This window comes from Hordeum vulgare, chromosome 3H, assembly GCF_904849725.1.
Source record: "Hordeum vulgare subsp. vulgare chromosome 3H, MorexV3_pseudomolecules_assembly, whole genome shotgun sequence".
Taxonomy (NCBI): Eukaryota; Viridiplantae; Streptophyta; class Magnoliopsida; order Poales; family Poaceae; genus Hordeum; species Hordeum vulgare.
Genome location: NC_058520.1, coordinates 383242132 through 383258123, shown reverse-complemented (window position 1 = coordinate 383258123; position 15992 = coordinate 383242132). Strand labels below are relative to the sequence as shown.

The window sequence follows — 15992 nt, the reverse complement described above, 5'->3', positions numbered from 1 at the left end:
CATATTAGCCCAAAACTCCTGCACCAAGTAGAGATACTACTTGTGCATCCATAAACCTTCAACCCAGTTTTGCCATGAGTGTCCACCATACCTACCTATGGATTGAATAAGATCCCTCAAGTAAGTTGTCATCGGTGCAAGCAATAAAAATTGATCTCTAATATATATGATCTATTAGTGTGTAGAAAATAAGCTTTGTACGAACATGTGATGAGGAAGACATAAAAGTGACAGACTGCATAATAAAGTTCTTTATCACAAGAGGCAATATAAAGTGACGTTTCCCCACACTAAGAGGACACGCATTCAAACCTCAAAAGCACATGAAAACCTCCGCTTCACTCTGCGAAGGGCCTATCTTGTACCTTTACTTTTTGCCCTTGTAAGAGTCATGGTGATCTTCACCAATTCCTTATTTAGCCCTTTTTCTTGGTGAACGTCATATGCTTGGGGAAGATCTATATTCATATATCAACTTGGAGCTGAGTACTTATGCTTTATTATTGTTGACTTTACCCTTGAGGTAAATGGTTGGGAGGAAAAATTATAAGCCCCTATCTTTCTCTGTGTCCAACAGAAGCTTTGATATAATGAGTACCACGTGAGTTGTAACAATTGTGGAAAACAAAAGAGATGATTGAGTATGTGGATTTGCCTTACAAGCTCTCATTTGACTCTTTCTGATAATATGATAAATTGCAATTGCTTCAATGACTATGGACTGTTGTTGGCTACTTCTCGGTAAGGTTTTTGTTTCATACTTTGCTTTGTGGAGGAATAGTTACTTTCCCATAAGAATCTCTATGATGTATTGTTGTTCTATGTGTGATCATGATGCCCTCATGTCCGTATTATGTTTTATCGACACCTTCATCCCTAAACATGTGGACATGTTTTGGCTCTTGGTTTTTGCTTGAGGACAAGCGAGGTCTAAGCTTGGGGGAGTTGATACGTCCATTTTACATCATGCTTTCATGTTGATATTTATCACTTTATGGACTGTTATTATACTTTGTGGAACCTTACTTATGCCTTTTCTCTCTTATTTTGCAAGGTTTTTTTAAAGAGGGAGAATACCGGCAGCTGGAATTCTGGACTGGAAAAGGAGCAAGTTTGAGTGCTCTATTCTGCGCAACTCCAAATGTCTTGAAAATCAACGTGGATTTTTTTTGGATTTTATAAAAAATATTGGGCGAAAGAAGTGTCAGAGGGGAGCAACCAGGGGCCCACAAGCCTGGTTGCCGCGGCCTACCCCCTGGCCGTGGCAACAGGGCTTGTGGGCACCCTGGTGGCCCACTAGCCCACCTCTTTTGCTATATGAAGGGTTTCGTTCCAGAAAAAATCATTCAGGAGCTTTTTCGTGGTTTCGCCGCCGCCACGAGGCGGAACTTGAGCAGATCCAATCTAGAGCTCCGGCAGGACGATCCTGCCGGGGAAACTTCCCTCTCGGAGGGGGAAATCGTCGTCATCGTCATCACCAACACTCCTCTCATCGGAGGGGAGGCATCTCCACCAACATCTTCATCAGCACCATCTCCTCTCCAATCCGTGGTTCATCTCTTGTAACCAATCTCCGTCTCGTGACTCCGATTGGTACTTGTAAGGTTGCTAGTAGTGTTGATTACTCTTTGTAGTTGATGCTAGTTGGATTACTTGGTGGAAAAGTTTATGTTCAGATACTTGATGCTATTCATTACACCTCTGATCATTATTATGATTATGCTTTGTGAGTAGTCACTTTTGTTCCTGAGGACATGGGATAAGTCATGCTAATAATAGTCATGTGAGTTTGGTATTTGTTCGGTATTTTGATATGTTGTATGTTGTTTTTCCTCTAGTGGTGTTATGTGAACGTCGACTACATAACACTTCACCATATTTGGGCCTAGAGGAAGGCATTGGGGAGTAGTAAGTAGATGATGGGTTGCTGGAGTGACAGAAGCTTAAACCCCCAGTCTATGTGTTGCTTCGTAAGGGGCTCATTTGGATCCACTAGTTTAATGCTATGGTTAGACGTTGTCTTAATTCTTCTTTGGTAGTTGCGGATGCTTGCGGGAGGGGTTAATCATAAGTGGGATGCTTGTCCAAGTAAGGGCAGTAACCAAGCGCCGGTCCACCCACATATCAAACTATCAAAGTAACGAACACGAATCATATGAACATGATGAAACTAGCATGGTAGAAATTCTCATGTGTCCTCGGGAGCATTTTTCCTCTTATAAGACTTTGTTCAGGCTTGTCCCTTGCTACAAAAGGGATTGGGCCACTTGCTGCACCGTTGCTACTACTTTTTAGCTGTTACTTTATGCTTGCTACGTTTCACCTCACTACTCCATCACTTGTTACCACTACTTTCAGTGCTTGCAGTTATTACCTTGCTGAAAACCTTTTATCAGAGCCTTCTCCTCCTCGTTGGGTTCGACACTCTTACTTATCGAAAGGACTACGATTGATCCCCTATACTTGTGGGTCATAAGTAACCCAACCTCAAATCCATTTTGGATAAGACTGAGGATCCAGTGAGCTGATCGTACAGGTCGTTGATCCTGGGGAGCGGATACTTGTTCTTTATGGTGACCAGGTTAACTGGCCGATAATCTACAACCATTTGATCCGTTCCATCTTTCTTCTTGATGAAGAGAACGGGGCAAGCCCAAGCAGAAGAGCTAGGACGAAAGAAACCTTTATTCAAGGCCTCATCTAGTTGCTTCTTAAGTTCGGCTAGCTCCAGGGGTGCCATCTTATAAGGTCTTCTGGCTATTGGAACGGTTCCTGGAACAAGGTCTATCACAAACTCTACATCCCTGTCAGGTGGAATTCCTGGCAGTTCTTCTGGAAAAACATCCGGAAAGTCACGAACTACCGGAATGTCTTCAAGTTCTGGAAGAGGGTTGGCATTGAGGAAATAGAGTTGGCATTTGGCAACTCGAGTAGAGACATTGACTATCTCACCCGAGGGATGGGTAAGCTGAACATTTCTAGAATGAGTATCAATCTTGGCATAATGGGCCGACATCCAGTCTATACCCAAGATAATATTGATATCCGAAGATTTCAAGGCTATCAAGGATGCTAGAAAAACTAGCCTGTCTACTAGTATTTCATTGTCATAGGTTATCGTGGAGGTTTGCCACTTACTACCAGGGGTTTGGACAACCAATGGGATTGGCATATCACAGAAAGACATGTTATGCAACTATGCGTAAATTTCTGAAATGAAGGAATGAGATGACCCAATGTCAAAAAGACCAGGCGATGTGTGATGATTGACAAGGAGCGTACCCAATATGACGTCGGGATACTCTGCAGCTTCTTCTGCTGAAACATAGTTCACACGGCCACGTGCAGGAGTTGGCTTCACATAGTAAGCTTTTCCCGACTTGCCTTGCCCAATGGACTTTCCAGGTTGCTTGGCACCCATATTCTGAGGACACTCTCGTGAGTAGTGCCCTGGTTCTCCACACTTATAGCAGATCACCTGATTAGCACGTGGTGCAGCATTGCTAGCTGGACCACCATAGGTTTTTGCTGGAGGGTTAGTCTGATTCGCCTGAGGCGCCACATAGGTTGGCCTCGGGGTGTATCTTGGTGGCAGAGAATTATTTGGAACCCAGAGCCTGCGTTTTGGGAACGCGGAGCCAGATGATGAGCCAGAGTCACGGGAGTGCTTCTTCGTGGCTTCATAGTCGGTATGACCAGTCTCGGCACTGATCGCCTTGTTGACAAGAGCTTGAAAGCTTGTACACTCATGGAGGCGCAGGTCACGACGAAGTTCAGGGCTCAGACCCTTGCGGAATCTTGCTTGCTTCTTGGCATAAGTTGACACCTATTCAGTTACTTACTGGGCGAGGTTACCGAACTCGCGGCTATAAGAATCCACGGTCAATTTTCCCTGGGTGAATGCACAGAACTCCTCTCTCTTTCTGTCCATCAGACCCTCTAGAATATGGTGCAGACGGAAGGCTGCACTGAAGTCTGCCCATTCGGCTACTGGTCCGGCAGGACGCATAGCTTCAAAGTTCTCCCACCACAGATTGCCGGGTCCTTCCAAAAAGTACGCCGCAAAGGTCACCTTGTCGGCCTCAGAAACATTTGAAGAGCGAATCTTGCGCGATATACTGCACAACCAGTCATCAACGTCGAGGGGGTCGACGGAGTGATGGAACTTCGGAGGATTCAGCTTCACGAAGTCATTGAGGGACACTACATCATTCCTTGGATGACGAGTCGTATTTTGCTCAGTACTCTCTAGCAAACGGTTGGTCTCCCTTTTATTTCTTTCCTCCTCAAGCATAACTTCCGCCAGAGAAGGCGGGTGAGGCAGTTCCTCCGACGGTGCTTGACTACCCTCTCCCTGGTCATGGGCAGGGGCACGGTTCAACCTGGTGAACACCATCCTGACAAAAAAACTCACAGCTTAGACCAATATCAACATCAAACCAGCTAGGGATTAAGAATACACTGGACACATGGAATGTGGAAATGAACATCCGAACAACATGGTAACAAGCAACTGATGTATATACACCATGGTTCATACACACCATTACATAGTTCAGTACAACCTCAACCCGAAGAGCAAACTACTGAAAAGATTATACTACTCATCAGAGGCTTTCCAAGCTTCCTATACATTATTTATCTATGCCTCCGGAATTCATCTCACAACATAAGCATACTCCATAAGTCACACAGGACTGTGGAAGTACAACTACTACCATACTACTCTTCCACTCACGGGTTCAGGCATCCGCATAGAACATCTCATAAAGGTTGCCTCCATGGTCTGGGAGCTCAACCTGCGGATCAGGAAATACTCGAGCCTGAGACCCTTGGGAACCGTAAGGACACGGGTGTGGCCTTGGTCCCGTGACTGGTGGTAGTAGAGGTCCCCGAAGAGGGGTGACTCCTCCTATAGCAGGCCAGTCAACACGAGCCGGAAGATGGGTCCTAACAGGGTTCAGCATCTCCATATCTCCATACCCTGTCTGGACTACAGGTGCCAGCTGTGTCAAAGCCGTCCACACACGGGCACGTGTAGCATAGAGCTCCATACGAAGGGCACGATCATCCCTGTCTCTATTCTCTAGCATCTCAGCGGTGGACTGCAACAGCGGATCCTCCATAGAGGAATCAAAGTAGACCCCACTGAGGTATCCTTCTTCTCATGGCTGAGAGGCAGGAACATAGTAGAACTCTGAATTCTGCAGCAATGCATGTCTGGCCCTCATGATGCTCAACATTGAATAGGCAGCATCTTGTACTGCCATGTCAATAGTAACCCCCAATCCATAAGACCAATGGATCGGCTCCTCGACTCCAGGGTAATCTGGGAATACCCTAACAGTGCACAGACACTGACTTTGATTAAAATCCCGGTACTGCTCCTCCACTGTATACTCTGGGTACCAGCAGTTACCGGCTATTGACATCATCCTTACTAGCATAGCCATATGACCCGGCACATCAATGCACCTAGTAAGACGGACCACCAGACGAGAAGGACGGCAGGGCATCTGAAAATAGAGAGTAATGCAAAGGAATTAGAACTCTGGAGACAAAATTGGGCAGCATAATGGTTGTAAATGCTCAAAATTAATTTTGAGACAACCCACAAAAGATAGGATAGCATAACCACTCAACTATCAAGTTCAATTCCATGGTCATCAAAACTTACTTTCTTTCCCTAAGAATAAAAGAAACCTGGAGTAACTCTCGACTCGTTGTCCTATAATCTACCGAACAGTAATACACGATCCTGAGAGAAAGATAGACAACCTAGTTCTTAATCCCCGAAGAAAAGACGAGGATGACCAGAATAGAATGACCTGAGAAGAGAAGCAAGAATCTTACGTTCCCTTCCACAAATAATTCCCTTATATATAAGTGAAGCAATTCTAGAATCAACCTCGACCAGTTTGGCTTAGTAATCCTACAGTCAGTCAGGCTCTGATACCAACGCTGTCGGGGCCCCAATCCTAATCCATAGGAATCCAGCGTGTATCACATCACATCTCTTTGCGGTCTCACGCGCGGTTATCTCCATGGCTGTAGCCTTACCTTAGCCGGGACCGTTTGCGCCTTTTGACTCGCGTATGCAATTGTGTCGCTAGCATTCCAATGTCAAAGAATGCGGGTCGACATGTCTAGTCATAAACTCAAGTGGCAGTTCCGTACAGGAACAAACATACATGACCCAGCAAAGGAGGTGTCGGTCATCAGCGAGTGTAGACGAGTCGTAGCAAGCTACAAGGACTCCATTACACCACATGACATTTCCCCAAAGGGACAGACACAACAACTAAGAAGGACACATGTCGGTCAACCAATGTGTCCGGAGCAGTAGCGAACTACCATGGCTCGGTGGAAGCACAAGGGTGCATTTCCCCGTAAGGAGTGCTATTAAGGCACATGACTAGGTGTTCGAGCCCCATACATATCAAGTACAACACACATATGCATGGCATACCGATATGCATAGATACATCGAAGGCATCACAACATAACCATAGACGTACAAACTTTATTTAGAAGGCTTAGAAGATCCTCACACATAATATTACACGGATAGGGGTCTCACGAACCATCATCACAAGTTATTCAAACAAGTCTTACAAGCCAGCGGAAGGTTAAAACTGTCTGAGCACAAACAAATGGAAAGGTAAAAGGCACATGGCCTGACTGTCTACGGACCCAACCTAGGGCCAGATCATAGCTGGGACACCAGCTACTCGTCGCCATCAACGTCTAGATAGAACCCACCATTAGGGTCATTAACAACCTCTACAACAAATTATTAAGCAAACGTGAGTACAAGAATACTCAGCAAGACTTTAGAACAATCTATCTATTCGTGCAAATGTATCAACAAGGGGTTGTGGGGTTTCAAGCAGAAAGCCAGCTTTCACTCTTTGCTAGACAAACTACATGTTCAAATAGTTTTGACAACTTTGTTTTCTCGCACACGAGTCCACTAACTCCACAACAATACACCATCATGGAATCATTCCGTCACCCTACGGAAATGCCATCCACGACACTCACACTTATCTTGATATTTTTATGGGTAGCCATTATAGTTGTCTATGAACAACCTATATTTCCAAGTAGTCCATATCCGCGGACGCGGCTATTCGAATAGATCATAACCCTGCAGGGGAGTACTTCTTCACACACGCTCTCGCCACTTATCTCTATGTGCACGTCATGCACCTCGGCAACCTTCAAGCGGAAGCCCAGCGAGGGAGTCGGCCACGACCGTTAACCACGCTAATACCTAGTACATGTTTATCGCCTATCTGAGGGTAACCCACACGAAAGTCCGGCCGAGGTTTCCACCACGGCCCCAAACGATGTGCGCAGGGTTCCCAAGCCCACCATCCAGGTGCCACTTGGTACACCATGCCACTGCCAACCGCATCATAGCCCACCTCTAAGGTCAGCACTATGCACGGCCTCCAGCATGACTATAAACACCAGAAACTACTTGCAACTCCTGGACCCGAGTACTAATCGGTTAATAAGTCGAGCGGGGTCATATTTCAGGGCCCAGCATGTGGTAGTATCTTGTCTTGGATTACATACACGGAACTCAGTTCCTAAGGACGGTTCCAATGAAACAACCCGCTATGTACTCCTACATAGCCTTTCACCGGTGCCTTTACCAAATCAGGTTCAACACACAACCTTTATTAACTGAACACATTCTCACGATCATGTTCATCACCCAGATGACAGACCATACACAACTCTAAGCATAGCATGCATAGCGGGATATGGCACATCAAGGCTCAAGCATCTACCAGGTATGCTAGGTTGCAAGGTTCAGCTATTTACTATGACAAGGACAGGTCATGCAAAGGAGTGGGTTCAACTAACGTGGTAAAAACATTGAAAGCATTTTGACCTAATGCAAGAAGTAAGAGCAGGAGCGAGAACATGGGATTTATCGGGATGATCAAAATTGTTGCTTGCCTTGTTGCTCAGGAGAAGGGTGATATCCTTAAGTCGGATAATCAGTCGTATCCGGAGGCACTACAACAAAATAGCAACGTATGGTCGCTTTTTCTAGGACGCTCTTTCGATTCGTCTCTAAGCTCATGAACACTAGGAGGCTAGAGACGCTTCCTAAGACGTTTACAAAGTGTCATATAAGTTTACATATGACTAGATATTTGAAAGGAAATATCTATTCTCAATTAACATAGAGACAACTTTTGAGACGTTTTAGTATGCATATTTATTTTTGGAGTTGAGAAAAGTTTAAATAATAACAATTTTGTATACCATGGATAGCTATTAAAACCAATCATGCTAAAATTCAAACACACGACTAAGTAATTACATGAGGTGATAAGCACATGCCATTATTTTCCATCGGCCACCACCCATCTCGAGCACGTCGGCACCGCTTTCATTTCCAATGTTATGGGAGGGGATGGCAGGGCGCGGTGCCTTAGTCCCGACTCGTAGATATTTCAAATTTAGAATATTGCCTTAGCACGTCAATGGTCATGGAAGTGTCTTGAGGAGATAAGATTTTCATGATCTTTCCCATCTACGCGTGTCATCGGGCTAGATGACATAGCCCCGTGTCAGCCCTTTTTTTGTTTAATTTTTCTTTCCTTTTCGCGGGAGTTGTTTTTCGAAAATCTACTACCAATCCTTTTCTTCCTCCACACCAAACTGAGTTTGTCAACCAAACATTGTACCAGCAAATTAACTATGGACCACCACTATAATACCAATATCCATAGGAGTTACATTGATGTGTTGCATGGTTGGCTTGCTCTTTCTCACACTCAAAGCTTGAGGATGCCATCCCGTCAAAAAAAAGCTTGAGGATGCCACCATCATTATTCGTAGTATCACTCCTCCCGTTTGATCTATCACATATTATTTTATCAAATAATCTGAATATTACATCGGATGTGTATATACATATATGGTTAATGAGTGAAATCTCCATTTTCTCTGGGGTTTTTTTTGCTTAACCAAATTTGGGACTCCTAAACTATTTTCGCCTAACGAAATTTGGCGCGGCAAATTATATTTTGTTTACCGCCAAAGACTTCCCTCGACTCTCAATTTTGTTCTCTCCGTATAATCCTAGATATTTTCCCCACGCTGCCATCTCCCAACCACCAGATTCCAATCTATGTCGGCGTCATGCCCACCACGCACGCCACCCATTCCCCCTTCCCGTGCAGCACCAGCCGTACCCCGAAGCGCTGCCTTCCGCCTGTTGCTCCGCCCACCGTCGAATCCGTTTCTCGTCCATCACCATTCTTGGTAGTTGGAGCCCATCGCGGTTCGTCGTCCTCATAGTCGCCATGCCGCGCTCCTCCCGGCGTTGTCCTCACCATCACCTAGCCGCATCCATGTTGGTGTCAGCCGCCATCCGAAGATCTGTCGCGTGTTCCATCGCTGCACCGCCCCGCCACCAGGTAATCCCTTGAATCCCATATCATGTGTAGTTTGTACCATCAATCAATCAAAGTAGCGGCGCGCAGCCTGTTCGGCCGCTTGCTGCCTCCACTTCCACGGGTTCCAAACCAGCACCAGCCCTCGCGTGATGCCCCCCATTCGTATGTGCATCTCGAGGGCGTCCTGAGACCGTCCTCCTCTATCTGTTAGTGATACACAGTACACACTCTGTTTTTTTGTGCGTTCATGTTCACATCATCACAGTACACAATCAATTGATTTTTTATGTGCCAAACAGTGTTGGCCTGCTAGGTTGTTAGTTACTAACCTGTTACTAGTACTGAACTATGAACTTTTCGTCTTTTAAAGTGGTAATGTTCAATGCCAATGGGAGGGACGTTGTTCACTTCTATTAACTTATTATTTGGTTCTATATTTGTTACTAGTAATTATTGTGTACTGCTTGTTTTATTTTGTGCAGAGATCCAGAGAGGAGACAATATGTATGGTTCAATATCCCCTAGGAATAAATTTCTCCTTTTTTTAGTTCATTAAAGCCTCTCAGTGGATTTTTGAGTGATGAAGTGTGTAATATTGGGGAGGAGCAATGGTATGGTTCACACGTTCATCTTGCGATTATGGTGGGTTAGGAGGTTCATTCCGAATTTTAAGACAACAACTTCAAACGGCTCTTCCTGAATCTTCGGGACCGCTATTTCAGGAGTATATAACCCCCGCCTATTGGATGACCGACCCATGTCACCCCATTTGCCATGGTCGCCGCCACTTGACGGGATGGTGGTGACATGAGTGGAACCACAATGGCGACTTCTCTAGCCTTGGTACAGATCACATCGCTTTTTCATCTTTGCTGGTTTGTGTACATTTGATCTATTTTCACTCTGTCTGAGTACGTGCTTAGTGATTAGCACACACATCATAACGATAACTGTCAACCTTTCTTTCCTGGACTATTATTTCTTACTTCTGTAAGAAAGAAAAACATGTGGAAGGGGGTTCTTTTCATTCTTCATTATGATATCTCGTTGCAGCAAGTTTTAGTTCTACAATTAGATGAATTGTCATTTCTTTCAAACTGAGATATAAAGGCAGGTGCATATAGTACAAAATAGTGTATACCTAACTGGTTCTTAATCTATACAGATGGTTTATCAGGTATTGCGTGCAGGTTTGTGCGGATGGCACAGATTTGGAGGTCCAGCTGCTACCTGCATGTGCAAAAAGTTCATGATTTGCACCTCTAATATAACATGGTAACTGGTAAGCCATGTTTATTCTTGATCTCTCTATTACTTTGTGTTCCATTTCATGGATCGAAGGAATTCTGGTTTAATTGCACATGATGCTCAAACATATAAATACCTGATGTGCTAATTTGGTAACATATTGAGAAAATGCTTCAGTTTGATGACTATGTAGTATAGTTTATAGTCTCTAAATGAACACATATTATGTACAATGTATGGACAGCTTAGTTCTAGTTTGTTGTATCTTCACTTAGTTACTTATTACATCCTTCATATGAATGTCTAATTTGATTCAGTTGTGGACTCCTTACACTTTTAGTGTATGTATTTGTTCCTAGATTTGTTTCAAAGGATGCTAATTGTAAGAATGGATTACTTGCAAATGCAACTGGTGATGTGTGTTGATGCCTTTATATAGTGTTATTTGATCAATGTTTACATGCATCACTATCATAATAATGTGCTCAATTTGAAATAAGGAATACAAAGTAAAATTAATAATCAAAATATGATTAAAAGAAAATACTCTATAGCCAAAGAAGCTTCTTCATATTTATAGACGAATATGTCGTCTCAACATAACATCTATAAGCAATGAACCCACATGACTAGAGGCGTGATACAAGCTTGTAATAGAACGTCTCTATTTTTGTAGAGACGCTTTTGGACGTCCCAATATTGCATCTCGTATCATGTAGACACGTTAACCAAGCGTTTCTACCTATTTGGAGACTGTCCATGAGAAGACGCTTCAAAGACGCTTTACTAAAACGACTCTATTTTTGCTTAGAGATGAAATACGTCTTCAAAGACGCTTTACTAAAACGACTCTATTTTTGCTTAGAGATGAAATAACACGTCTCCAGCTATGAAAATGAACGTCTCTACACACAGTTTTTCCTATAGTGAGGGGCGGGGCCTACCGAATAACAACATACAAATATTAACAATCATATGCAACAATCATGGTGCATGAACTTGACATCAAATGAAGGGTGAAAAGATTCAATGTGGTTGGTGAAACCTTAGTTTACATCTGGTTTGAATTCCAAATTCAAATATTATTTGAAATGGTGTATTCATCTTAATTACTTGACATGATGCTGTTTCATAACTTTGTTTTTCATGCTTGAAAGTAGCACCATTGTGTTCCTTGAATTTTTCTGATCAATTAGCATATATTATTTGTATGATTTGGAGTTATATTCAAATTTCTATGAATTTCCAAAGTTTTGCAACTATTTTAGAATTATATTAAAACCATAATTAGATTTATTGCATCAGCATGAAATCAGCACGTCAGCTGGCCGTTGAAAGTCAAACCTGACTAGTGAGACCCACTGGTCAGTGACTCTCGCCAGTTTTAGATTAAGTTTAAACTTAATTAGCTAATTAACAGGACTGGACCCACATGTCACTGGCTATTTAACTTTTAATATAATTTTAATTTTTATTTTGACTAAACTTTAATTTAACAGGGGGCTGGCCCCACTTGCCAGACACTCATGGGAGTTAACCCCACCAGCAATGGGGTCAAACCCACCGGCGGCGAGGCTCCGGCGACCACCAGAACGGTGGAGGGCCTCGGGTTTGCTATTTCGATGACCAAACGCATGTTGGAGGGCACGAGATGATCGGCCACTCAATCGCAGCTCCATTTTTGCAAATAGCAGGGGCTGAAACCACCGAAGATGACGCTGACGACGAGCTCAGCAGGTGCTGGAGTTGGGGCACCATCGGGACCACAGCTGCGAGGCCTATCACGCACGGGCTAGGCTCGTACGGCACCTACATGATGCACTGGAGCTAACGATGGCCTCGGAGTGACCAGCCGATCACCGGAGGGCTATCGGCGACGAGGTCTCGCGGCAGATCTCGACGGGCTCCGGTGGAATCGGGGCCTAGAGCTCGGGATCGAACGGGAAAATGAGGGGAAAAGCACCCTAAGCTCACAGGGACTGCAGAGGAGACAAGAGCAGACTCGGGGATGCTCTGAGGAGGGAGAACGACGGCGGAGAGCTCTGGGGATCCGAGGTTGAAGACGACGGTGACAGCTCGATGCAGGGCTCGAGGGCTTGCGTGGCTCACTGGGAAGCTTTAGGGGGTCGAGGCGGTTCTTCTACGAGGCTTAGACAAGTCGGAGAGGGACTGGAGCGACGGGGAGCTCGAGCTCGAGCTCGAGCTCGCCCCAATGGCGGCCGAGAGGGGAGAGGCACAGGGGGCGAATGAGGAGAGGGAGAGGATGGGAACGAGCTCGGGGAGGCTTATCCTCCCTCTCCAGCTCAGCCGGGCGAGCCAGCATGCTCACAGGTGGGCGGCCGCGCCGGAGAGAGCGGCAGCCACCTCCTGCTCTGACTTGCGAAGGAGGAAGACGACAGAAGAAGGGGAGAAGATGGGCCTGGGCCAAGGTAAGCGCCAGATAACTCTTTTCCCATTTGTTTTTCATTTCTGTTTCTGTTAATTACTTTCTGACTTTGTTTCGTTTTATTTTTGGCTCCAAACTATTCCTAAAATAGTTTGAAACATGCTGAAATGTTATTTCGAATATTTCCAAACATATATGAAAGTTTCAGCATTTTTGAAAACTTTGAAATATTTGAAATCAATTATATGGTTGATTTCAGTAGCTTTTCACTTTAAAATAAAATGCCAAAAGCATTTAAAAAATATATTTCACCCGTGATATTTTGTTTTCAACATTTATCAGGAATGATGAACTTTTCTATTGGCCATTTTGGAATTTTTAATTTGCCACCAAAATTGAAAAGCTTTTGAATATAGAGTTGCTAGGGTTTGCTTTGATTTTCTTTGCTTTGCTTTTGATTTCATTTCATTTTCTTGGATGCAATGAAGAAGACATGAGCACAAACTTGCTATACTCTATTAAGGATCAGGGATGTGACACCTACACATCAAAATCGGTGCCACAAAGAATTCCATTTCGGCCCTACCGATTATTTTCCAAAGATAGAACCTTTGCCAAACTCTAATCTCTCAGTACCACCAACTTTCATATCGGTGCCACCGAAAGTCAGTGACCAACTTTCTCATATGTCGATTTCAATTATAGGAAATTATGACTTTTGAAATTGGTCTCATCGAGAATTTGAAACTGTCCTAGGTCATTGAGTCGGTACCACCGAGATTCATATACCGGTCTCACCGAAAATTGAAAAGTTGCCACATTTAGTGCAACTCGATACCACCGAGATTCATTTCAGTGTCACCAAGTTGGGAAATAATGTTGTAATGGTTGGATTTTGGGAGATGCCTATATGTCACCCTCCACCACCTCTCATTCATAGAGGAAGCACTCAAAAAACACACACACTTACCATATCCATTTCTCCGAGAGCGATCAAGAGATTCCAATCCATACATTTGAAACTTGATTTCTAGCCTCCCGAAGTTGCTTTCCACCAAATCAATATATCCTACCCATGCCAAATCCGTGAGAGAGTGATTGAGTGTTGAGGAGACTATCTTTTGAAGCACAAGAACAAGGAGTTCATCGTTCTACCGCATCTATTACCTTTTTGAGTGTGGCGTCTCCTAGATTGGTTAGGTGTCGCTTGGTAGCCTCCTACTTCATGTTGTGGAGTTGAACCAACAAGTTTGTACGGGAAAGTAGATCGCCTACTTTGTGAAGATCTACCCTGAGTGAGGCTGGTCCTATGTGGACGTAAGCCATGGTGGAATAGACAAGGCCTCTTCTTCGTGGACCCCTTTGTGGGTGGATCCCTTTATGGACTCTCGCATCTGTTACCCTTCATGGGTTGAAGTCTCCACTAACATGGACGTACGATAGAACCACCTAACGGAACCACGCAAAAAATCACCGTGTCCATCTTTGCATTTGATCTTCCTAAACTCTACTCCTTACATCTGCAATGTCTTTACTTCCGCTGCCATATATGTTGACTAGCATGTGTAGGGTGAAATAGACTTGTTATAATTGCTAAAGTCTACCAACCATAAAATTGGGAAAAGGCTAGGATTTTAATTTATGCAAGTAGTCTATTCACCCCCCTCTAGATATCCCTTCTAGCAATCCAACAATTGGACTCAGAGCTTTGGTCTCCATAGCCTTAGTTCAATCACTATTGGAGGAAGATGGAGGTGCCTAGTTTGGGGCATCTTAGTTGTAGAGTGCTTACTCTCAATGGAGAGTATTATAGATACTGGAAAGGTGAAGTGCTTGATATATTTAATGAATCCATTGATCCCTTACATCCTTATCATGATGATGAAGTTAATATACTTGGTAATGTTAAAACTATTAATCTCATCATTAGAGGATTGCCAAGAAATGTGCTTAATCATATGAAGAACTTTGAATGTGCTTATACTTTGTGGAAAGATTTGGAGAAAAGATACCTTGACTACTCATTAAAACCTCTTGATATAATTTTCTAAAAATTTAATGCCGTTCACAAAATGAAGCCAAATAATCATAATTTTGGCAAATGTCTATTTGAGCTTCGCAACCTCGTGTGTGCTAAAGGAGATGTCATTACCATAAATATTCGCATGCATATACATGAACATTGTCATAGTCGAAATTCTGATGAAATTCTTGATTCTTATGACGAGGATATTCCGTCTAACGATGAAAATGTGGAGCATGGATACTATGATGGAGACAAAGAACTTGACATCAAGTATGAGAATACCATGAGAGGAGCCTTAGTCTTATGGTGAACCTTAGATACTACATTGCCGGGCGAAAGGAGTGGATATTTGAAAGTGGATGCACCGATCACATGACCGAAGATAAAGACATGTTTCATGAGAGTACACCAAACCATGGACCACAAACGTATGTGACCTTTGTTGACAAATCCAAGGATAAGTTGCTTGGTCTCGGTAAGGTGCCATATCTCATGATAGTTCCATTCAAAATGGCATGCTTATTGAATCCCGTTACTACAATATTTTTTTTCTGCATCTAGGTTAGCACATTTTGGTTTCAATGTGCTATTTACGGAGGTTGATTGCCAAGTGTTTCACCGTGATAATCATAACAGGATCTTTACTAGTTTTCGTAGACGTGATCTATACATTGTCGATTTCACTAAAAAATCAAAACTCGTACATGTCTTATTGCAGAATATTCTAAAGATTGGTTGTGGCATAGAAGGCTAGGACATGTTGGTATGTCTAATCTTAACAGTCTTATCAAAGGTAATCATATTCATGGTGTTAAATATGTTATATTTAACAAATATAGACTTTGTAGTGCTTGTCAAGCAGGAAAACAAGTCGGTGGAAGTCATCCCATGAAGAACATCATGACTA

At 43.5% G+C, this 15992-nt stretch overlaps 1 long non-coding RNA gene across 9 annotated transcripts; it reads left to right on the top strand.

Moving 5' to 3' along the window:
• The first annotated feature begins 9136 nt into the window (after positions 1–9136).
• LOC123443922 lies at positions 9137–15992 on the top strand. Of its 9 annotated transcripts, none has more exons than XR_006630882.1 (5): positions 9137–9446; positions 9908–10707; positions 15288–15560; positions 15804–15878; positions 15948–15992. It is a non-coding gene; the product is annotated as an uncharacterized LOC123443922 (long non-coding RNA). The 9 variants fall into 9 exon arrangements; XR_006630885.1 differs by having other exon boundaries at positions 15804–15848; positions 15948–15982; XR_006630880.1 differs by having other exon boundaries at positions 15804–15848; positions 15934–15970.